Source organism: Cavia porcellus, unplaced genomic scaffold (genome assembly GCF_034190915.1).
Source record: "Cavia porcellus strain 051 isolate PalLab524CR breed Dunkin Hartley unplaced genomic scaffold, mCavPor4.1 scaffold_10, whole genome shotgun sequence".
Classification (NCBI taxonomy): domain Eukaryota; kingdom Metazoa; phylum Chordata; class Mammalia; order Rodentia; family Caviidae; genus Cavia; species Cavia porcellus.
The window spans coordinates 5,167,657-5,192,731 of record NW_026947493.1 but is presented as its reverse complement, the minus strand read 5'-3'; the positions used below and the strand labels follow the sequence as shown (position 1 = coordinate 5,192,731).

General features: G+C 36.4%; 1 long non-coding RNA gene across 1 annotated transcript in view; it reads right to left on the bottom strand.

The window, feature by feature from the left end:
* The window catches only part of LOC134477815 (uncharacterized), a 40,526-nt gene extending 15,717 nt beyond the window's left edge, over positions 1-24,809 (bottom strand). Inside the window, exon 1 of the long non-coding RNA XR_010050031.1 lies at positions 24,499-24,809. This is a non-coding gene — a long non-coding RNA (uncharacterized LOC134477815). The remainder of the gene's footprint in view (positions 1-24,498) is intronic.
* Positions 24,810-25,075: the final 266 nt, after the last annotated feature.

Sequence of the window (25,075 nt, the reverse complement as noted above, 5' to 3'; positions counted from 1 at the left end):
AATTGATTTATCTTAGTCCTTTCCATAAGGTCTGCCCTGGGGCTGGGGGAATTCTATGCCCCCTGCCTCAGTTACCCACATAAATTCTAAGTCTCTCCTTTTATCTCAGTTTTCTTGCCCTCAAGAGTTTCAAGATCACTTCACCTCTCATGAATCTCTCTTTAATTTCTGAAACTCTTCAACTTCACACTTACTACAGTATTATTAAATATTTCTTATTGTTTGTTCATGCTTCTCCACCTTTGAAATATCCATATTCTGCAATTCATTTAAAATTATTTTACATCTTATATAACTACACTACTTTTTATCTTCAGCATTTCTTCAGACTGCCTTTTGCTTAAGTTTCTTTCACAATACCTACCACCTACCAAAGTCATTTTTGAAAGACTCTGCTTTTTCTTTGTTCATTTGTTTGAACACTCCTTAAAATCTTAAATGAAATTGAAAGGGAAGCAGTTCTCCCTAACTCATTCCTGGAAGCAAATATTACTCCAACACCAAAACCTGAGAAAGACCCAACAAAAAAGAGAACTACAGACCAGTCTCCCTAATGAACATAGATGCAAAAATTCTCAATAAATACTGACAAACAGAATGTAGCAAATCATCAAGAAGATTATACACCATGACCAAGTGGTGTTTTACTGTTTCATGATGTAAAATATGCCTACTATAGTTATGTATTTTGCCAGGAATCATCCCAGGAACGCAGGGACAGTTCAACATATGTAAATCAATAAATGTAATCCACAATAGCAATAGAGCCAAAGATAAGAACCACATGATCATTTCTACAGATGCAGAAAAAGCTTCAGGTAAGGTCCAACATTTATTCATGATATAAGAACCTTAAAGAAAATTGGAATAGATGGTCTTTACCTCATTATGATAAAAACCATCTGTGGCAAACCAACAGCCAGAATCATATTAAATGGCCAAAAATTAAAAGCTTTTACTGTAAAATCAGGAAAAAGACAAGGACTTCCATTATCACCACTCCTATTCAATATAGTGCTGGAAATACTAGCCAGAGCGATTAGACAAGAGAGAGAAATAAAAGGATAGGAAAAGAAGAAGTTAAAATATCAGTATTGGCAGATGACATGATACTCTATATAGAAGTCTCCCAAAATTCCATTGAAAGATTCTTAGGTATAATAAATAAATTCAATAATGTAGCTAGATACAAAGTCAACACTCAAAAATCAATAGCATTCCTATACACTAATAGCAATATCACTGAAAAAGAAATAAGAGAAGCCACAACCTTCACACTAGCATCCAAAATAATGAAATACTTAGGAGTTAATCTAACAAAAGAAGTAAAAGATCTATTTCAGGAAAATTATAATACTCTGAAAAAAGAAATCAGAGATGACCTCAGAAAATGGAAAGACATCCCTTGTTCATAGATACAAAGAATAAACATTGTTAAAATGGCCATTCTCCCAAAATTGTCATACAGATTTAATGCAATCCCAATCAAAATAACATTAACATACCGACAGATCTAGAGAAATGACTCCTAAAATTCATCTGGAACCACAAGAGACCTAGAATAGAAGGGAAATTCTAAGCAACAAAGGCAAAGCAGGAGGCATCACAATCCCAGATGAAGTTATACTACAGAGCCACTGTAATAAAATCAGCATGGTACTGGAATCAAAACAGACTTGAAGATCAATGGAATAGATTAAAAGATACAACTAGGACTACAAACACACTCATCCAACCTTATCTTTGATAAAGGGGCCAAACACGACTATTGGAGAAAGATAGTTTCTTTAGTAAATGGTGCTGGAAAAATTGGCTCTCTATATGTGGAAAACTAAAACTAGACCCATGCCTATCACCATGTACTAAACTAAAGTCTAAATAGATCAAAGATCTAAATATTAAAACAGAAACATTAAATTTGTTGGAAGGCAAAGTAGGTAGAAATCTTAAAAACATAGGCATAGGTAGAGAATTCATGAACAAGAATTAAACCGCATGTGAAATACTTCACAAGAACAATAACTGGGATCATGTCTTATTAAAGAGTTTTGCATGTTGAAGGAAATCTCCAACATAGTAAAAAGAAAACGCACAAACTGGGAAAAAAATCTTAGTGAACAGTACCTCAGACAAAGGACTGCTATCTAGAACATATAAAGAATTTAAAAAAATCAGATCCCCATAATTCAAAGACCCATTCCAAAAATGGGCATCTGAGATGAATACACAGTTCTCACATGAAGAAAGACAAATGGCAAATAAATACCTGAAAAAATGTTCAGCATCATTAGAGAAATACCAATTAAAACCACAAGGAGATCCCATCTCACTCCAGAAAGAATGGCCAGGATCAAGAAAACTACCAATAACAAATGCTGGAGAGGCTGCAGGGGGAAAAAGGAGCATTATGTTTTTGCATAGTTTTCCATTTTGTTTCTACATAGATGATTAGCAGATCAGGGTTTTTTAAATGAAACATACAGCAAGCAGAAAGAAAATTTTCAATTATTAATAGTCTACTACGGCAGAAAAAGGAAAGCCATTTTCTGTTTGGAAATGAAGACAATGAGCATTTTTTGAATACTTGTCAAGAATAGATCAACTTGCATGCCAATCTAAGGTAGCACCTCATTTAATACATTTAATGTTATTTAAATTTCAGACAGTGATTCAGATATTCATAAAAATCATTTCCAAGGGCACAAATCTAATAAATGCCCATACTAGCATCACAGTTCTCTACATTATTATCTATACCACTAAGTTGCTACAACCAATAACACTTGAACACCTTCATTTGACCAAATAGGCAACAGAGTTGAACTTTCCTAGCTAAAGAAGTATCTACAGAGTAGGAAAACAAGAATTAGAGCAAGACAGCTTAATTTTTAGAAGTCAATTCTATAATTACCATTTAATAGAACACGAGCAAGAGTCAATATAAATATCTCAGCCATTGGTAGCTTGGACAATTGAAAAGGAAGACATTTTTGTAAAAAATAAATAAACACCTAATGAATATGTCAACAGAGAGAATCAATAGATAATAAAATACATTCTTCTGACAGATTTTCACAAGTTTTCAGTGAGGATTACTTAAGAAAGTTACATTGTGCTTAGATGAAATAGAGTCAAGCTATAGTCCTCACAGTTCCTGAATTCTTTTGTAAGAATTTAAACACTCATAACTATCCATAAAAGTTGCCCTTTCTGCTCTCTATAGGCGATAAACTGGAATAAGACCAACTAACATAGTTTTCTATACTGGTAAAATGTCCTGTAATACACTTAAGTTGAGCCTAATCTACAATTAATATATCCATTTTCTCTTAGAACCTCTAGGACTGACTTTCCTGGATTTCGTATCTATATATAAATATTTCTTAAAATAATTTTAGACTTAAACAATTGCTTATTTATTCTAGGGAAAAGATATCCATGAGAACCATATAGTCTGCAGCCTTTCTCTGATTTATTCACTCAAATATATTTGCATGCTGTTTTGTGTCAGGCTTTGTGTATACGCCAGGAGTACAGCAAGGTATGAACAGACTGAGGCCCTGTCTTCATGATGTGACAACAGGAGGGCAACACTGACTTTACAACTGATGTTCCACAAAAGCTTTACAGCAATGTGCCGTGTTAGAGTCCATGACCATTGACCCAAAATATCTGTGGGCGTAATAAATTTTAATGAAGATAGATTCACTTTCTGCTAAACATCTAACAGGAGACTGATAGCAAAGGGAATATGATAACTTGTTTGAGGTTGTGTGATGTTGCAATTTGAAGAACTTCCTGAGAGTGGACAACTGTTTGTTTACTCTCTGTGACAAGAAGCTCTCAGATTGGGTTTGTAATGTCTATTCCTACCATGATCTAGTAACAACATCTGAATTTTCTGTGGGGAATTATGATTCCTCCATCATACACAGCTTTTGAGTCTGCTTTGTCCTCATTTACCAAGAAACAAGCAAGGGACAACTGAAGACTTTTTCTGAGCTTTTAATTTTGAACTGAAGAGCATTAAAATGCAGTTAATAATAACTGATTTGCCAATGAACAGACCCTAAAGAAACAGCCCAATTACTCTGTAGCTCTGTTCTCTGCATTTTTCATAGCCACACTCTGCTTGGGTGCCATGAATACAGTGATGCATGTTCAATTAGCTCTAACTATTCTTAAAGTATAATAATGGGGCAAATACCCATTTGAGAATCACAAAAATAATTTAATGAAAAACTGAGAAAAAGAGGGCTAGGAAAGGATAGAGATTGAATAAAACAGTCAGGTGCTCTTGCTGGTTAACAGAGTAGAGAGCTGAGTCTCTCCCAGTCTCTCTTGTTAAGAGATATCATAAAGATTTGTGGGAATTATAGTTAAATTTGGTTTAGAGAGGTGGATTCACATGAGCTAACATGGAAAGCATCAAGAACCAACAGCCTGCATCAATAGTGTATATTTGTTCTACCTAAACAGTCGTACAAACAAGTTTTATGAGTTTTTAAAAATTTTATATTCTGACATCATTAAAAATAAAATGATATGAACCCCAAATGGTAAAGCAATTATCACACTGTTGAACTTGTATGGAGTCAATACAAAGCTCTCAACATTTCCCCAGTATGAACTTAAGAGCACAGAGATACATGAAGATTATATGAGCACAAAAAAATCATTTGTGGCAAATATTGACTCATATTTGCAACTATTCCACTTATATATTATGCATTCTTTGGAAGAAAGATGTTCATGTTGGCATTTCCCTATAGAAATAATTTCCCAGGGCTTACAAAACAAAAATAAAACAAGTAAACTGGAAAGTCATTATCAAAATAAAATTACTAAAAACTGAAACTATAAATTTAAAAAGAGCAAAGTGAGATTTCTGGTTGAATTTTTATTTGTTTACAAGATTCTTTCTAATATCATAAGCATGCATCAGCAAACAGGATCTGTTATAGCTAATATAGATTCCTACAAATTATTTAATTCATTCTCTGGTAAAATGTTTACTGGTGACCTACTTATCTATTGATGGCTTTAAAGTATTTCATGTTTATCATAAAATAGAATTCTCATATAGTTTTATAAATACTAACAATAACCTCAGTCATTCATGAACGGTAGTTAATCTAAATCATAAAACAATTTTCAGAATAAACATAAAAGGTAAATAATAATTGTTTCTTTTATAACTACAGTTATTCCTATTCCATCTCTAGTTTTTTCTCATTATCCTTTTACTTCTTCTGGGCAAAACTGAACATATTTTGAAATGTTAAAAGAAAATTAATTTTTAAATACAAAATTTACTCAAGTTTATCAATGAAAATACATGTAAGAGCTTCATACGAAGTTTTCTGGTTACTGAAATATGAGGTACTTTAAGGAGCTTCCTGGTATCACCTTGAAAAATATACCCATGTATTTATTGTAGACACATTCATAGCTTACATTTTCAAATAATTTTATTTTAGTTACATATATATATATATGACCTTTATAAAATAATTATGATAATTAAAGTTGATAAATGTGACATTTTAATTCCCAAGTATTTTCTGCAAATTTAAATTTGACCTAACCCATTTCTAAGCCTAAACATTCTTTGGGGACACTTCAATTTCTCAATTTACTTCTGAAAACTACTTCTGTATCTACTACCCATGTCTGCCCCACAATTCATTCTGCTATAAGTGGATATATGAAATGCAGTCTACAGGCATGAACCCTTAGATAATATTTTTTTATTAAAAATATTATGGTCTATTGTAGAATGGTTTGAATTACAGTGCACACATTGCAGTGAAAACTCTGTTATTAAACACAGATTGTGAATTGGTTCATGTTTCAGTTGTTTGATAAAATATAATTTTTAATTTTACTGATTTACTGATACGGGGGATTGGTCCCAGGGTCTTTGTACCTAGCTACACCCTGGGCCTTGGGATTATTATTTTTTTTTATTGTGATATAGTTTCTCACTAAGTTCTAAATTACCCAGGTTGGGGTCAAAATTGTGATCCTCTTGCCTCGGTCTTGTGGAATGCTGGGATAACAGGTGTGTGCTATCATGTCCAGGTTGACAACATAGGATGTGTAATTGGAGGAAGAAACTTTCATTCTTGAGGATATACTAAAATTTATTTATTCAGTAAAATTAAGCATTTCATTAGTTTCCATTTTTAGTTATTTTCACACATATTTTTAGAGAAATAATTTGTTATCTGATGTTTGATTATTTTCTAAGTATTAATGATTAGAAGTACACTTTTAAAATTCACATGTGTGTAACTTGCTAATTTAGAACAATATCTTTGCCTTATTTACTGTTTTTCTTTCTCACTTTAAAATGTAATTACTCTCATAAGATGTGGGTGAGGGGGTACAGAATAGGTTCCTATGTTAATGTGCACAACAATGAACTGGATGAGGCAACTGACAGTAAGGAATCGGCAACCAAGTTTAATTGTGCTCAGAGTGAGCAAGCTCATTAGAGCAAAGAGAAAATGGCATGAGTGCTGAGGGCAGTGGATTTAGGGATTTAAAATGTTGCACTGGGTCTAAGGCACCTCCCATGGGATTTTTCCAGACTATGATTGACAAGATGATTGACAGGAAGCCTGAGTCATGTCAGCTGTATCTACTACCCACGTCTGTCCCACCATTCATTCTGCTATAAGTGGATATATGAAATGCAGTCTACAGGCATGAACCTTTACAGAGCTCCAGGAGAAGAAAAGTTACCCAAGGTCATACAGAAGGGCCTGGCACCTAGGCATTCTGGCTTGAGATTTTGAAATTTTCCACAGCAGGCTCAGGGGTTTTTTCTTTTCTTATCTCTGCCTCTGGATAGTAAGCCAGAGGCCACAGAGGCTAGCACTGGGGCACTGCTCAAGAGCAAGTGAGTGTGGATGAGTGGAGGAGAGTCATCTACCAGTAGGTACAGGGGAGCAACCCCATAGTCCTAGTTGTACATACTGTCTATATTATTCTTCCCTGAGAGACCTAGAATCTTTAAGAGATACTATAAGTAGAAGTCTATCTTCTATAGATTCTTTCTGTTGAACAGGGACATTAGTACTACCCATGTGGATACCATGGGACTCTCACTCTCCTGACCTGGCCATCTAGAAGCCATATTCCTACTCCAAGGATTTATTGACATGAATAATATCAAATATCATTTATATCTAAATATGAATGCAAGTTTTGGTCCTTTACTTGAATCATCTGTGGTTCAACAGCTACTAAACAAGATGAAACAAATTTGACAAAGATTAATTCTGTATGGTCCAAATAATAAGGCTATGAGAATCAGTAACAAAGACCTTGGTAAGAGAAGTAACCAGAATGCCCAATTCCAGATTTTTAACCAGGATCCTCATGGCTCAGTTAGTTCCTGGTAGATCCTGGAAGCATGGTCATCTAGCTTTTGCACTGTGTCTCTCCTTATTCCAGACTTACTGACACAGAAGCAACCTTCTTCTCCTAGAAGCAAACTTAATCCCCTCTTTCAGCAGTCAGAATATCTAGGACCTTACAGTTTTCTAAAGTTATTCTGAGGTATGACAGTCTTGCCAGTGTGGCTCCAGTCAAAGGCTGAAAGGGCCCATCAGAAATGCCTGGAATAGCTTTGATAGTTCTATTTTCCCAAATTATAGAATTTCGTTATCCACTAACAGTCATGAGATTTGACAACCAGGCACTGGCAAAGAGTCACTGGTCATGGGATGAGAGGACTCTTCCCATGGGAATACAGAAACGTGACTGGAGGTTTCCCGTGGCAATATTCTGATCCTGTTTCCTAACCTTTGCCCAAAGGATGTAGCTTGTATGTCTGGATGCTGACATGGTCCAGTGGAGGCTTTAAATTTAGAATTTGTTTGCAAAGGGAGTTTTTTTTTTTTTTTTTTCTAAATATGCCCAAATCGACTCCAACCATGGTCTTGAGTTCTCTATACATAGAGGGGCACCTGAAATTAAGTAATATGCAAATGGATATTGGTCCATTATGTTGTTTTGTGGAAAAACCTGAGCAAAACTACCGGAATAGGATCGGAGGAGGGTAGCAGCCCTCCTTATTTAGTAGGTTACTTTGGTTACTGCGTTGACTTGAAAATTCTAAGAACACTAATCAGAAGGGTTAGTCCCTTAATATTTGGGGTGGTATGTTATTTTCTTGTAGATAAGAGCTGAGTATTATATGGGCTGATGGACAAAGATAGAGCAAGCAGTCCTTAGGTAAGCATAATTCAATAAGATGGGTTAGACTTCAGGTTCTGTGTACATAATCACTGCTCATTATTTCCTCTAGAGGTAATCCTTAGCCACCAAAGAGGATCTCATGAAGAATAATAAGACAAAAGAAGAAGTCATTTTATAACTTGCAACGAGGATCTCAAGAGTGAGTCATGGAAAGCAAGAGAGTAGCAAAACCAATTACACAAAACACACAAGAAGGATGCTATTTCTAGTATGGAACTGATGTTACTTTTCTGCTTAGAGGGCAGGCGATTTAGCTCAGTGGCATAAACGCCTGCCTGGTAAGCACAAGGTTGCGAGTTCAATCCCTGGTACAAAAAAATAAAATAAAATACTTTTCTGTTTAAGAGGGAATGAATGGTTTGCTTATTTGACTCAGCAGGCTGGCTGTGTTTTCTGAAAAGAAATTCGAACTGGGGATTAGCTCAGTGGCATATGTGCCTGCAAGGTCCTGAGTTCAATTCCCAGTACAAAAAAAACAACTAACTCCAGGTCAACTGTTGGTTCACAGGAATAGGAGGATTGTGGTCTCTGTTTGCATTTTCTAGTCCTTAGTTTCTACCCTGGAAAGTTGAATCCAACTATCTATTCTCTGAAGGTCGATGGAAAAGGGCATAGTTAAGAGGGCAATGTAAAGGCCTTTTCACTTGGGGATGAGTTGGTCCTGGGACCTGCTCTCCTTACAGTCTTGATTAGAACATGATCACCAGGGAAGATCTTGAACTGATAGGTGTTGCTAGGCCCTGAGAATTGAATAATCTTATTTACATAGTCCTAGCGGGCATTTTTGAAGGTTCCCAGCAGGCTGATACACTGGAGGAGTTGGAAAGTCTCAGTGTCAGTATGTAGGTTTGAGGTCAGGAAGGGTATCCTATACAATGTCTCAGACTGATATTGTTAGGACTTGGGAGTATTCTAAGGCCTCTTTAAGGCAATTGGGAGGATATCTAGTCACTTATGGTGGACTTCCTGCCACAACTTAGATAAAGTGCACTTGAGGGTTTGTTTGGCTCATTCAACCTTCACTGAGAACAGGGTCTTTCAGGCAGCATGGTGGGGCTATTTGATTCCTTCGGTCTTGAGGACTCCCTGTGTAAAGTAGGATGTGAAGGAGGGCCCATTATCACCTGGATGGACATAGGTAACTAAAACCTAGAGGTCTCTTCCTTAAGGAGGAATTTTAACACTTCCAAGGCTCATTCTGACCTGACAGGAAAGACCTCTACCCATACAGGAAGGGTTTCTCTGCATGCCTAAGGATAGATATGTCTCATACAGAAGTATATGGTTTTCATCTATTTGCCAGTATCCCTCAGGATGGGAACAAAGGCAAGGATAGGCTATCACATTTAGATGATAGGATTGCAGATAGCAAACATGCAAAGAAAGATATCTTAAAAACAACAAGAGACCCTTAAAAAAATCAATGCAACAGCTGCAAGATGAAGCAAAAAAGAACAATGTAAGTTTGCTTAGAGTTAATGAGAAAGTTAAAGACAGTGCAAAAGTGATAAAATCTTTACAGAAATAATGGCAGAAAACTTTCCAAACATGGATAAAGAATTTGATATACAAATAAATGAAGCATATAGAGCTGCAAATAGCTATGATCAAAATAAATCTACACCAATGCCTACAATAAACAAGATTCCAGAAATTTACACAACAGAATACTAACAGCAGTTAGAGAAAAGGAACAAACGACCTATAAAGGGAAGTCCCTCAGAATCACAGACTTCCCAAAGAAACCCTCAAATCAAATTGTGGTATTTCAAGCTTAAAAGAAAACAACTTCCAATCCAGATTGATATACCCCCAAAACTATCTTTCAAAAGCAGTGGAAAAATAGGATACATCCACAACAAAAAACAAATGAAGAAATTCATGACCACCAAATCAGCTCTTCAGAATGCTTTGAAAGAGAAAATGAAGACAATTAGCACAAGAACACCAACAGGAAGAAGCCAGCAGACAGGACAGGCAGTTAAACAGAGGGGAAAGACAAGCAACCAACAACAGGAAAATAATATTGTAAAGCAACTGTGAATGTAAAGGAAATTTTAAAATTTATAAGTCTGTTACTGCATTCAAAGATGATAAAAGGCAGGTGCAGCCTATTCTCATTATTACAGTGTGGCAAAATCCATCTCGCTTTGGCATTCCAATACCAGCTGCAGTATGTAAGTGTAACTCAGACAAAAGTGCATCTTGTTATGCTAACTCATCCAAGGTTTCAAGGAGATATCACCCAGACAGCTCTGCTCAGCCTAATACAGTAATTGATTTCTCCTGCTTATCTTAGCCTTGACCTTCCTACTATAGGCTATAAAACCCCAAATTAACTTGCCTGAAACAAATCTGCCAGCAATGTATGATGAGACAATAGGTAATCAACTGTAGAAAGTCCTGCTATCAGCCTTCCTAGTACTTTCTGCTAGTACTTTTTTTGTATTTTCTGTTAACAACATATACAAGTATTTTATTAACTCCAAAATGAGGCTGATGGTTTAGAACTAATATTCTTGTTAGTCCACCAATGTAATAAAGCTCCTTGCATTACAGGCTCCACACCGCTAAATGTCTTCCATCTGACTTGGTTCCATTTTCTGCAACATTTCCTGGCGGTTCATCCAGGATATACCTTACTGACCATTTAGGTTACCAGTGAGGCCTGCTGATCATAACAGGGACTCAACCTTCCACCTACAGATGAGAAGGGGCACGCTCCAGTCTTTTCTCAGAGTATCCTCAGTGGTCCAGGAATGGGAGTCCTTGTGCAACAGGAGTGATCTCATCAGACCCCAAGAGAATGTGGAATGCAACAAGCTCAAATAAAATCAGATTGCCCTGGGCATATTCCTCAGTTGGCCTATTAGTTTTAGCTTGTCAGTTTCACCTTCTTCATGGACAAACTAAGAACCTAATAAATATTGTAAAAATGGCCATTCTCCCAAAAGTGTTATACAGATTCAATGCAATCCCAATGAAAATACTATCAACATACCTCACAGATCTAGAGAAATCAATCCTACAATTCATCTGGAACCAGAAAATACCTTGAATAGCAAAAGCAATTCTAAGCAGCAAAGGCAAGGCAGGAGGCATCACAATCCTTAACTTGAAGTTATATTACAAAGCAAGTGTAATAAAATCAAAATGGTTCTGGAATAAAAAACAGAGCCGAAGATCAATGGAATAGATTAGAAGATACAACCACAACTACAAACACACTCAACTGCCTTATCTTTGATAAAAGGGTGAAACATGTTTCCTGGAAGAACGACAGTCTCTTTAATAAATGATGCTGGAAAAACTGTCTCTCCACATGCTGAAAACTAAAGCTAGACCCATGCCTATCACCATGTACTAAACTAAAATCTAAATGGATCAAAGACCTGAATATTAAAACAGAAACACTAAATCTGTTGGAAGATAAATTAGGTAAAAATCTTGAAGACATAGGGGTAGGTAGAGAATTCATGAACAGGAATCAAACCTCACAGGAAATACTTCCCAGAATCAATAGTTGGGATCACGTCTTATTAAAAAGTTTCTGCATGTCAAAAGAAATCTCCCCACAAACTGAGAAAAAAATCTTAGTGAACTGTCCCTCAGACAAAGGATTTCTTTCTAAAACACATAAAGAATTAAAAAAAATCAGATCCCCAAAATTCAAAGATCCAATCCAAAAATGGGCATCTGAGATGAATACATAATTCTCAGATGAAGAAATACAAATGACACACAAATACATGAAAAAATGTTCATCATCATTACTCACTAGAGAAATGCAAATTAAAACCACACTGAGATTCCATCTCACTACTGAAAGAATGGCCAGGATCAAGAAAACTACTAACAATAAATGCTGGAGAGACTGTGGGAAAAAGGGCACTCACCTACACTGTTGGTGGGAGTATAGACTGGTGCAGCCATTGTGGACATCAGTCTGGAGATTTCTCAAAAGGCTGGGATTGGAAGTCCCATTTGTTCCAGCTATTCCACTTCTAGGCATATTCCCAAAAGAAATGAAAACATCATACTATAGTGATATATATGTACCCATGTTTATAGCAGCACACTTTGTAATAGCCAGATCTTGGAAACAACCTAAGTGTCCATCAACTGAGGAATAGATAAAAAAGCTGTGGTATCTTTATACAAATACATAAAACCCTGGCTTTAGAACTGTGCCTACCAGGAAAAAGGAATTCTCTTCATAATAAAAACAGACTGGCCAGATCTCAGATATCCTAGACATAATGACCAGAAAGACAAAGAGGATTTATCCCATCCCGCCTGATAATTCTGATGAAGACTTTCTTCCACTATACATAGGCAACAACCTGAATCTGTCCATGATTCCACACGCAGTGGAAGCTCCCACCCACTCGGATTCCACTGCCACATCACTGCTACCAATGCCTCCACCCCCAATACAACTTAGTCCACTGTCAACCATTCTCTACTGCTCTCTACCTGCCATTCACACTACTCCCAAAACAGCCTGTTCCACCCTTCACCCACTGTCAACCATTCTCTACTGCTCTATACCTGCCATTTACACGACTCCCAAAACAGCCTGTTCCACCCCTGTCACTCACACCACTCCTTGCCCAGCCTGTCTGCCAAGAACCCACTGAGCCCAGGCCTATTTGCAGTTGGCTCAACTCAGCATATCGCCAGATGCTTCTTCAAGGATATCCTGGTGGTCAAAGGGGACTAAACCAACAACCTGCAATATACTACCAACCTTTCTCATGGGTCAAATTCTCTTGATCCTCTTCAGTACTGAACAGCATGCCCACATTTCTGAGGGAGGATAAACCTCAAACTCTGGACACTGTTGCCTGGGTAAACACAGCCTTCCTTCCCTCATATCCAGACTGGGATTTCAATACTGCAAAGGGCCTTATTGCTTGGAAATTGTATCACAAAGTTCTTCTGTTAGGGATAAAGGAGGGAGAAAAAAGCGATTAATATGTCCAAGATTGCTGAAATTATCCAAGAACCTAATGAAAGCCTTACTAAACTTTATGAGTCTATAAGAAGCATATGGAACCTATTCCCCATTTGACCCTGAGGCTCCAGAAAATCAGCAGATGATAGATTCAGTCTTTGTGACAATGTATCCCTGACATCCACAGAAAGATTCAGAAAATTGATGGGTTTTCTGGTATAAATGCCTCCCAGCTACTTCAAATAGCCCAGAAAGTTTGCAAACTGAGGAAAACAAAAACAAAACAAAATAAACAAAAAAGAGCACAAGCATCACCAGACTGTTCTCTTGACTGTAATTATGAGAAAGCCACTCTCAAAGAAACCCTAGATGAATCAAATCTATCTACTGGGGCAAAAACAAAAGCAAGACCGCATAGAGCCCCCAATTCAAAACAGGTAGTCATTCCTATACTTTGGGTTCAAACCATTGTGGCCCGATATAAACAGCTAGAACATTTGAAAGACAAAGGTCCCCTCTGCCTAAAAGAGTAACAAGTTTCTAAGAGCTGAGCCTGCCACAGTCTTAACCCCTGCTCTCACTTTTCAATGACAATGAATAGGCCAGACTGGGTCCCTGGGAGCTTTTGGTCACTGCCACAACGGGGAGAAAAATCAACGATTTTTTATATAGATGATGGGGCAAAACATTGTGTTGTGGCTCAATTCATTGCTTCTTTGATCTCTAGAAGATTCAAGTAATCAGTGTCACAAGGATCCCCACTGACAAGTTGTTCTACTACTTATGAGATTAGTAAACATTGTGTCAAATATGAATTCCTGTACACGCCTGACTACCCTATTCTACTCTTGGGACAAGACCTCCTTTCAAAACTGGGGTCAACTATTTCCTATGCCCCAAACCAGCCACCATCTCTCACATTTAAGCCCACAGCTGCAGACTTGATATTAACTTTGATGGTGCCTCAAGAAGAGGACTGGTGAATACATTAGACAGGAACACCCAGAGACTATAATCCTGAGAGTTTAAAACCATGTTCCCAGATGTGTGGGCAGAAGACTCACCATTGGTGCTGCTAACCATCTACCTCTGAAAATTGAACTCAGATGGAATGCTACTCCTATTGCTGTTAGACAATGCTCAGTGTCACAAGAAGCTCACCTTGGAATCCTGCCCTACATCTACAGATGAAAGAAAGCAGGAATCCTAGTAGATGGAACACTTCCCTACTCCAAATAAAGAAACCAAATGGAGGTTTCTGTCCAGGGTTTGTGATCTCCATGTTGTTAGTGCAGCCACAGGGACCTTACACCTAATGATTCCAAACCTGTACACTCTCTTGAGCCTGCTCCCTCCTGACAATGTGTGGTTCACATGCTTGGACATAAGAGATGCTTTCTTCTGCCTACAGTGATCCCTGCCAGCCAGGCTTTATTTGCACTTGAATGGAAGAACCCCAACACAGGGCAAAGGGGACAACTTACATGGTCTTGCCTTCCACAAGGTTTTAAGAATTCTCCTGCATGTGACTGCAGTATGTTGATGATATCCTGACAGGTAACTCTATAAAAAGACTACTGGAAGGGAGCTAAAGCCCTTCTCAGTCACCTCCTTATTGATCACTGGTTATAAGATCTTTTGGGAATAAAAGCTCAAGCCTATACACAAAAATCAGATGGTTAGAATTTAACTTAGGCCCAGAGAGAAAAGAAACCATCTATTTCATTCTAGAGCCTATTTCCAAAAGGGAACTTAGAGAATTCCTTGAAGCAATCAGGTTTTATGGGATATGGATACCTGAGTTTGCTGAAAAAGCAAGGCTACTCTATGATATGCTAAACAAAACCACACCAGAAATAGAGGTAATTAATTGGACTTTAGAAGAAACTAAAGTATTCAAACAGATCAAGATGGTTTTAGCCTCAGCTCTGGCCTTAGGAATCCCAGATATAATCTACTCTTTCCACCTCTTTATGCTGAAAGACAACTTCAGGGGTCCTAACTCAAATGGCAAAAACCCAAGGAAAGGCCTGCTGCTTACCTGTCTAAGCCTTTGGAGTCAACATCAAAAGGATGGCCACCTTATTTGTGGGCACTTGCTGCTACAGCTCTTTTGTTAAGCAGGCAAACACATTGACTTTGGGACAGAACCTGACTGTTCAGGTATCCCATATTGTTCTTGAGCTTCTCAACAGTCAGGGACACCATTTATTTTTGAACAGCCACATCACCCAGTACTGTGAACTGCTTGTTGGAAATTTCTGACTCACTTTCTTGCCATTTAAAACTCTAAAACAAGCCACCAATCTGCTTTCGGAGCTCAAATAGCCGGACCACAACTATCTTAGGCTGACAGATGAGCTCTTTGCCACTTGGTCTGATCTTCAAATGGAGTCTTTAACAGGTTCTCAGTACACCTCATTCACAGATGAAAGTAGCCCTGCTACAATGGACATTGTAGGGCTGGCTGCACCATTTTCACCACTGAAGAAGTGCTTCTAACTGGGCCTCTGCTCTCAAATTGGCCCACTCAGTGAACTGAACTCTGGGCACTCATACAAGTTGAGACTGAGCAAAAGCAAAAAAGATGAATATATACAGATTCTGGATATATGTTTTCCACAATTCATGTTTATGGGACACTATACAAGGATCATAGATATCTGACAGTTGAGGGAAAACAAATCAAAAATAAAGATGCAATCCTACAGTTTCTAGCCACTACATTAAAACTCGAGAAGGTGCAGTCATACATTGCCAGAGACATCAAACGGTAAAAGACTCCATCCTTTTCAAAATCAGAAGGCAAAAGAGGCTGCCAAACTGGCCAGAGAAAGGTCAACACAGGAAGACTATGACTGAATTCAAAACGTAGAGGCACAACATGAGATTCCACCAAAGACTTCTCAGTCTGCACTGATGTTCCCTTCATTATACAGAATAAACAAAATGGGATCAACAGGAGGAACAAATGTAGATCCAAACAGTCCAGACTTTGTTGGGTGATTGAATGATCTTACCAAAGGAGTTAGCCTACTCCTGGATAAAACATTCCCATGACGTCACTCACAGAAGTAAGACTGCCACGGCCCAGCTTCTGAGCCAAAATTGACATCAGTTTGTGTAGTCATTAACCAAAGATACGAAGTTTATGTGAGGACTGAGACCTTAACAGGCCACAGCCATCACCTGGAACTCAGAATGTAGGACTCTCTCCTTTTGAAGACCTCTAAGTAGATTTTACTGAAGTTAAGCCATTTTAAGGATACAAGTATTTATTTGGTCCTTGTTTGTATTTGTTCTGAATGCCCAGAGGCATTCCCCCACTAGGACTGAAAAGGCTTCTAAAATATGCAGAGTTTTGTTAAGAGAAATAATTCCTAGATGAGCTGCCATTGATTACATTTAATGACAGTGAGCTATTATTTGTAGCAGAAATGAGCCAGAGACAGACCAAAGAACTAAAAAATGAAACAGAATCTTTACATTGCCTATAGATCCCAAAGTTCTGGGAAAATTAAATGGATAAACTGAACTCTAAAGACAATACTAACTAAATATCACCAAGAGACAGCACCATGGATGGATTTGCTACCCATGGTGCTCCTGAAGGTCAGGACATCATTTGAATCCACTGGATACACCTCTTTTGACATTCTGTTTGGGAAACTCTCATCACAAAGGGCCTCTAGGGAAACTTATGCCACTTGGAAAATGTCACCTTGCAGGAGCAACTTATCCAGTTAGAGAAAACTTTCTCTTTGATACATAAAAACGTAACAGAAAGAGCATCTCTTCTACTGATACCTGTGCTCGTATTCATAGCCTGGATGACATGGTCTAGATTAAAGATTGGAAAAAGACCTCTTATCTATAGGATGAAGGGACCCTCTATTTTGACTACTCCCACCACAGTGAAAGTAGCAAAACCCCTGGATTCATCACTCCAGAATCAAGATAGCTCCTTCTGATGATTGTTGGAAGGCCTACCTCAGTGAATTGGCTCCATTCAATACTACCCTGAAGAGATAATGCACTCAAAGTCCCGCTGTCATCACCCCTGGAAGCAGATGATTCAATGCACTGCTGAAGATTGAATGGATATCATACACTGAAGTACTTGCCTAAATTGACTCATGTTCTGTTACCCAGTTTGAATATTAGTTTCTGTTCTCTTGTTTATCTTGGTGCTTACCACAGGACATGGAGCTGTATTGCCAAAGGCTTAAAAGAAAAGAACAACTGGGATAGAGAAAAGGAGAAAAGAAAGAAGGGAAAAGATAGATTTATATATAAAATAACTATACTACTATTCTGTTAGTTCAGCAGTAAGAACAGTCTGCATTTTCACTGTTTAATGGTTCAATCATTTTTTCATACCCGTATCTTGTAATCTGAATAACTACTTTGAAAATAACAATACATAATATAATAACCACTGTTAATCTCCTATTATTTTGTTTTAAAATTCTGTCACTCTTTATTCTTTGTTTTTATTTCAAAAACAAAGAATATGACATTCAAATCAATGAAGCATATATAATTCCAAATAGCCATGACCAAAACAAATATACACCAAGGCATACAATAAGCAAGATTTCAGAAATTCATCACAAGAACAAAATATTAAAAACAAGTAGAGAAAAAATTTCATCTCTAAAGATAAGTCCATTAGAATCACAGCAGACTTCTGAACACAACCCCTCAAATCCAGGACAGCATGGTGTGAGGTATTTCAAATCTTAAAGGAAAATAAGCTTCAAACCAGATTGATGTACCCCAAAAAACTATTTTTTAAAATTGGTGGATAAATAAGATACTTTCATGGCCAAGAACAACCGAAGAAATTTATGATCACCACACACACTCTACAGAATCTCCTAAGTGCATATTAGAACTAGATAACAAATGCCACAAACAAATGAACACCAACAGAAAGAAGCTGCCAAGCAGGACAAGCATTTAAACAGAGGATAAAGACTGGGACAAACAATAGGAAAACAACATGAAAAAGAAAAGTCACATGATGTAGGAGTCTAATCATCAACATAAATTGTCTCAACACATTAATCCAAAGAATAGACTGGCAGAATGGGTCAAAAAGCATGATCCAACAACATACTATATTCAAGAAATACATTTAACCCAAAAAGAAATTCAAAGACTAAAAGTCAAAAGATGGAAAACAATCTCAATGACAAAGGAACCCTAAAAACAAGCATGGGTGTGTATTCTATTCACAGACACTACAAACTATAAGCCAAAACTGATCCAGAGACAAGGTCACTACACACTTGTTAAGGAAAAATCCAAGAAGAAGAGATAACAGTCATAAATATTCATGCACCAAACACAGGTTCACCCAACTACAAAAAGTAAACATTAACAGACGTGAAAACCCATACAAGCACTAACATGATTGTTATGGGAGACCTTAATATCCAACTCTTACAAATACATAGATCAACCACACAAAACAAATCAACAAAGAAATATTAGAATTAAACCAAGTCTGTAAACAAATGGACTTGGTAGATGTCTACAGAGTTCTACCCTGAAACATCAGAATACACATTATTCTCAGCTGTACATGGGACAATATTCAAACTAGACCATATATTAGCTGACAAAGTATGTTTAAGGAAATGTGGAGAAACTGAAATCATTCCATACATACCATCTAACCGTAGCATAATGAAATTGGAAATTGGCAGCATAAGTAAACACAAAAACTACAGCAAACAACATTTTCCTGAACAATCAATGGTTCAGAAAGGAAATTAAAGATGAAGTTAAAAAGTATACACAATTAAATTATAATGTCAATACAACATATCAAAATGTATGGAATACAATGAAAGCAGTACTGGAGGGAAATTATAGTGATGAGCGCACACACAAGGAAAACAAAGTAAGCTGAAATAAACAACCTAACGTTGAACCTCAAACTTCTAGAAAAAAGAAATCAAACCCAAAGCTCATATAAGGGAGGAAATTACAAAGATAAGAGCAGAAATTAATGCAATAGAGTCTAAGAAAATACACAGAATTTATGAACCAAAAAGTTGGTTCTTTGAAAGAATTAAAAAAAAAACTTGATAAGCCCTTAGTCAACCTTATCAAAAAGAGGAAAGAAAAAACACAAATTCAAGCAATTATGAAAGTAAAAGGGAAAATCACAAAGAATCTCACAAAAATCCAAGAGGTCATTCTCCTAAAATTGTTGTTCTCCTAAATTTAAATACAGGTTTCATTCAATCTCAATCCAAATACATTATAATACTTCAAAGAATTAAGGAAAACATTCTTAAAATTCATTTGGAACCAGGAGAGACCTAAAAGAGCAAATACAATTCTGAGTAACAGAGCTAAGGCAGGGGGCCCTACAATTCCTGACTTGATTACTGTGATAAAAACAGCATAATGCTGGAGGAAAAAAAAGCTGAGGTGGGACAGCTTAGAAGATGCAGGCACAATCTCAAACACACTCAGTTACATTATTTTTCACAAAGGGTCCAAACACTTTCACTAGAAGAAAGATAGCCTCTTTAATAAATAGTGCTAGAAAACCTGGGTTTCCACATACCAAAGACAGAAAACTAGATCCATGCCTATCACCATGTAGTAAACTAAAATATCAATAGAACAAAGATTTAAATATTAAACAGAAACACTAAATATTATGGAAAATACCATAAGCAGAACTCTGGAAGACACAGTTGTAGGCAAAAAGTTCATGAACGAAATTTCTATCACACAGGAAATAATACAAAGAATCAATAATTTGGATCTCATCCTATTATAAAGCTTTTGCACAGCAAAATAAATCACCAATACAGTGAAAAAACAGCCCATAGAGTAGAAGAAGATTTTAGCCATTGTCCTTCAGACAAAGGATTTATATGTAGAGCACACAAAAAATTGAAAAAAAACCAGACCCCCCAAATTTAAAGGTCCAATGCTAAAATAAGTACCTGATATGAATACACAGTTCTCTGATGATGTACAAATGACAAATATATAAATTAAAAAATGTTCAACATCACTGGTTATTAGATAGGTGCAAATTAAAACAATTCTGAGACTGCATCACAGTCCAGAATGAATGGTTTTCATCAAGAAATCAACCAATAACAAACGCTGGAGAGGCTGTGGGGAAAAAGGAACACTCATCCATTGTTGATGGGAGTTTACACTTGTTCACCCTCTGTGGAAATCAGAAAAGAGATTCCTCAAAATACTAGGATAAGAGGTTCCATTTGACCCAGCTATTCTCCTTTTGAGCATCTTCCCAGATGAATTAAAAATGTTCACAGCAATCAATGTGCATCCACACTAACAGCATCCCAGTTTGTAATACCTAAGTCTTGTAAACCACCCAAATGTCCATCAACGAAGAAATGAATAAAGAAAATATGATTTGTTTAAAACATGGAGTACTATTCTGCCATAAAGAATAAACTTGAGACTTTTCTAGGTAAATGAGTATAACTTGAGACCATACTCTTAAGTGAAATAAATTGGACTCATATGTGTGAACACGGCGTTGTCTTCCTGGTTTAAGAAACTGAAGAAGTAAATATGGATCAAAATATGTTACAGATATTGTGAAATGTGGAGGAATTGTTCAGAAGGAAAGAGGAACTAGGGTGGGGGGAATGGGAAAGGAAGAAAAGAAAAAAAAATAAAAAATATAAATGGAAACAATGCTTTGAAAAGAAGGAGGGAAGGGGAGATGAAGGAAGATGATTGAGAAAAAAAGAGGAAACAAAACATCATGTACATGTACAAATTTCCTATGATGAATATGATTATTATATATGGCTAATGTGCACTGATAAACAATTTAAAGTAATTGATAGTGAAGCTGTCCATGCTGGCGCATGCCTATAATCCCAAACTCAGGAGGCCGAGGCAAGAGAATCCTGTGAGCTCAAGGTCAGCCTGTGCTATACAATGAGTTCCAGGCTAGCCTGGACTATGTATTGAGACTCTGTCTCCAAAAACCAACCAAACAACCAAACAAACATTAGTAGAGAATGCTCAGTATAAATGAAACCAGAAATGGTCACATGTCACAACCAAATGAAAGGTGGAGTAGATGTTGATGAGTTATGCAGCAACTATGATGTCACTCAAAACATGAAGTTTTGGACAATGATTGTGTTTCACTCCATCTTTAAACATAAGTAGTTTCATAGGTTACAAAGAAAATAACAAGCACAAAATATGATGAAGAAACTTTCTTAGAGGATTGGGACTGGAATTTATAAATGATCAAGTACAACAGAGGAAGAACAGTATGTATCTGCCTGAAGAACTCCACAAAAGAATTGTGGAACAGACCAATGAACAGACAAGAGAAGACAGCAAGAACACCCTAAGAAAACAAAAAGATCAGTAAGATGTTGAGTATGTCCTGCCAATGACAGAAAAATAAGAAAAGCCATGTTCTGTAATTGTAAGCAATACTTTTGCATCAAACATGCTGCTGCCATATATAAAAACTATCTGAGGTATAATAATTGAAATAAGGATTATTTTTATGGTAATTTTATTTGTATTCTCATTTTAGTTCACATAGAAGTTTACTTCTGTTGTTACTTTTTAGATTTAGTAAGAATACAACTGATGTATAAAATGTTGATTTTATTACTATTTCTGAAACACCTGACAAAAGAGGAAGACAAAAAGAGGTGACAAGCATGGTCACCAAACAGGAAAAGAAAGACAAGCACATGTGCTATCAGTATAAGAAGGACTTGTGAGTGGAACATGCTGTTGTCATGTGTGAAGACTGGGCTAGGCATGATAGTTAAAGCAAAGGTTACCCCTGTTGTGGAATTTTATTTGTGTTTTCTTTGAAGTTCACACAGGAATTTATTCCAGGTGTTATTGTTTAGGATCTTGTAAGCAGGTAAACAGTTGTTGAAAATGTTGATATTTATTCTACATAATAATTATATGTTAAAAATTTAATATTTTATTTTAGTGATTTTTATTTCCTTAAGTGCATGTTGTTTAATAAAATAAAATTCAAAAAATTAAGACTAAGAATTCATCAACAAAATATTTCTTAAAAGTAAACGTGGGCATTGTACACCCCCCACAATGCTCTTTTAAACAAAATTTAGTGTGATTTTTAAACTCTACTTCCAGTCATGACATTGGAATTTCTTTGAAGTTAACCTGCCTCGGTGCATGCATTTATGTCTTCTTTACATGTCTTAAGCAATTTTGATGGCTAAAGTAAATTGAAATCAGCCAATTTAGGAACGTGACATGATGAGATATGGTAGTGCTGAAAGCCAGCAATTTTCTTCTTGGTGTTAGCCAAATTATTGCTACAAACAATAGTTTGTGATTAACAGATACAATATAGCTCTTATAGATAGTACAACTGAGGCTGTAGGAACAAATCCTTCCACTCATGCTGGACCAACTATTCTCCAGTCACCTAAACTGGGCAACATCTCCAAGCCAACCCCCACATTTTCATCCTTAGGATTGCTACCTTCACTGCTGTCTCCTTACTGTCATGTGCCACCTCCAACTCTTTGCTCATCAAGCACAAGAACCTGGAAACCCATTCAGGACTCCATCTCCCACAATAACATGGCTTCTTAGATTCAACTGTGGTTCAGATCTTCCTTTTGAGACACGAGGCATTGCTGTGTCAGGGACTAGGGGTTGTAAACACTGAATACAACAGACATGACACAAACCTTCATAGAGATCCCAGGATAGTGTGAGCAAGTAGACATTAAGGCAGTCATTATATAAATGCCTATACAACGGCTACATCAATAAAGGACACAAAGAAAACAATAAATGATCTGTGACTCTACAGCAGAAACAACTGGCTTATTGCAGGAAATTAGAAAGCTCTGCTGAATGACTGACTTTTAATGAAGAAATAAGAATAACTGGGTGAAAGAAACTGGGACGAGACATCCAGAAAGAGCACAGCATGATAGGGACTTTTTGTACGAATACTGAGGAAAGTGAGGTGAAAGTGTGTTCAGGAAACAGATGATGCTGGAATTTGAGGACAAGTTAAAGAACCCGGAAGGGCCATGCAAGTGTTGAGACTTCACAGGTAAGTGATGTGTTTAGGACTTCATGAGTCCCAATTCAGTGGAACAATACCGAGATCATCTTGAGTTATAAAACTGTGACCTTGCTCATTGTACTATCCTTTCCAAGAAAATTTCTACATGCCTTAACTGATGATTCTTTACAATTCTCAAAAAGAGAGCCTGTAATAATGTAACAATTATTTCTACAAGTAACAGAGATGCAAGGAAGTTTAAATAGCTTGCCTAAATTTTCATGAGTTGATATGAAATACGATTCCTAAGTTAATTTTTTCTATTAGATTACATTGATGACTAATGTGTAAATAATAAATCCATAAATTCTCAAAAATAAACTGCTTATAGTCTCTTGTTTTGTATTCTATTCAATTCAAGATGTGGTTTTCTTTTTTCTCACAATTATTTCTTTCATCAGTTTAAGACAGTAATTTGACTTTCTATTTTTCTTATTAAATTTATAAAAGCTCTGAAGTTGGATACATAATAGAAACAAGAATCAGATTTCTCTCAGAATATATTGGAAGAATAATCAACCAATCAATCAAAATTCAAAGCACAAGACAAATAATAATCAGAGCATCTTGTGTAAATTTAAATTCATTCATAGAGATTCTAGTCATCATAAAACCTTTATTATAGTAACATGTGTCTGAGGATGTTATGTATTTCACATACCTTAGAAAATTAATATGAAAAGCACGTAGATCATTGCATTACCATACTTTGAGTTATCAGAATAAATAAATTATAGTAACTAAACCTCTTACCAAAGACATGCATGAATTACCAAAACTTATTGACCCAATTTATTTTTATTATTTAAATTTTTTATTCTATTTTAAAGAGAAAAAACACAGAAAAATCAAAAAGCAATCAAATAAAATCAAACAAAAACATCAATAAAGTCCAAATGACAGCAGCAACAACAATAAATAGTGACATAGGTTTTCAAAACAAGAAAATAGGAAGTTAATAACGGTTGTTATGTTGCATATTGTTATCTTCAAAATAATTGCTCAGGTTACCACATTTTAGAGGAAGTCTTTGGGTCATATTTTTAACTACATCTCTTTAACAGGTTTTGTCTTCAAGCTTGTCTAACCCAGCTGCCGCAAGAATTTTCTTGGGTCAGGTTAGCAAAACTCCCACACCCTTGACATTTAATCACCATACCTGAGTAAGAATCCCATTATGTCTGTTTAGCAAGAACATTTCTCTTCATGAGTACCCATTTATAGACTCTCCACCTTACTGACTGGATAGAAATTCCAGGCTGTGCATTTAGCTCAGTGTTGTAAGCTCCTTCCTGGCAAGTGCAAGGTCATGAGTTTGATCCCTGGTATCAAAAAAGAAAAAAAAAAAAAAAAAAAACCAAAATCATCAATTGTCTTTACTGTGTTCAGATTCCAATTCCATTGGTCCCCTATTACACTAAACCTGAACCCTACCACACTAATAGTGAGAAACAATAATGTCTTGCTGCTTTTCTAACAAGTGGGGAGCAATTTTTCTTCAGTGTGAGCAATTCCCTTTTGGCAACCCTTTCCCTCACTCTGGTTTTCCACACCTTTTCTTGAAGGCAAGGGAAATCTAACAACCAAGATTTCATATTTCAAAGGATATCACTTTAGTTACTCTGAAAAAGAATTTAATATAAATAAGACAAAAATATCTAATTTAATGACTGAAATATATCGTTATGATTTGTACCTTCTGATTTAATCTAAACTCAGTATTTTAAAACAGAAAA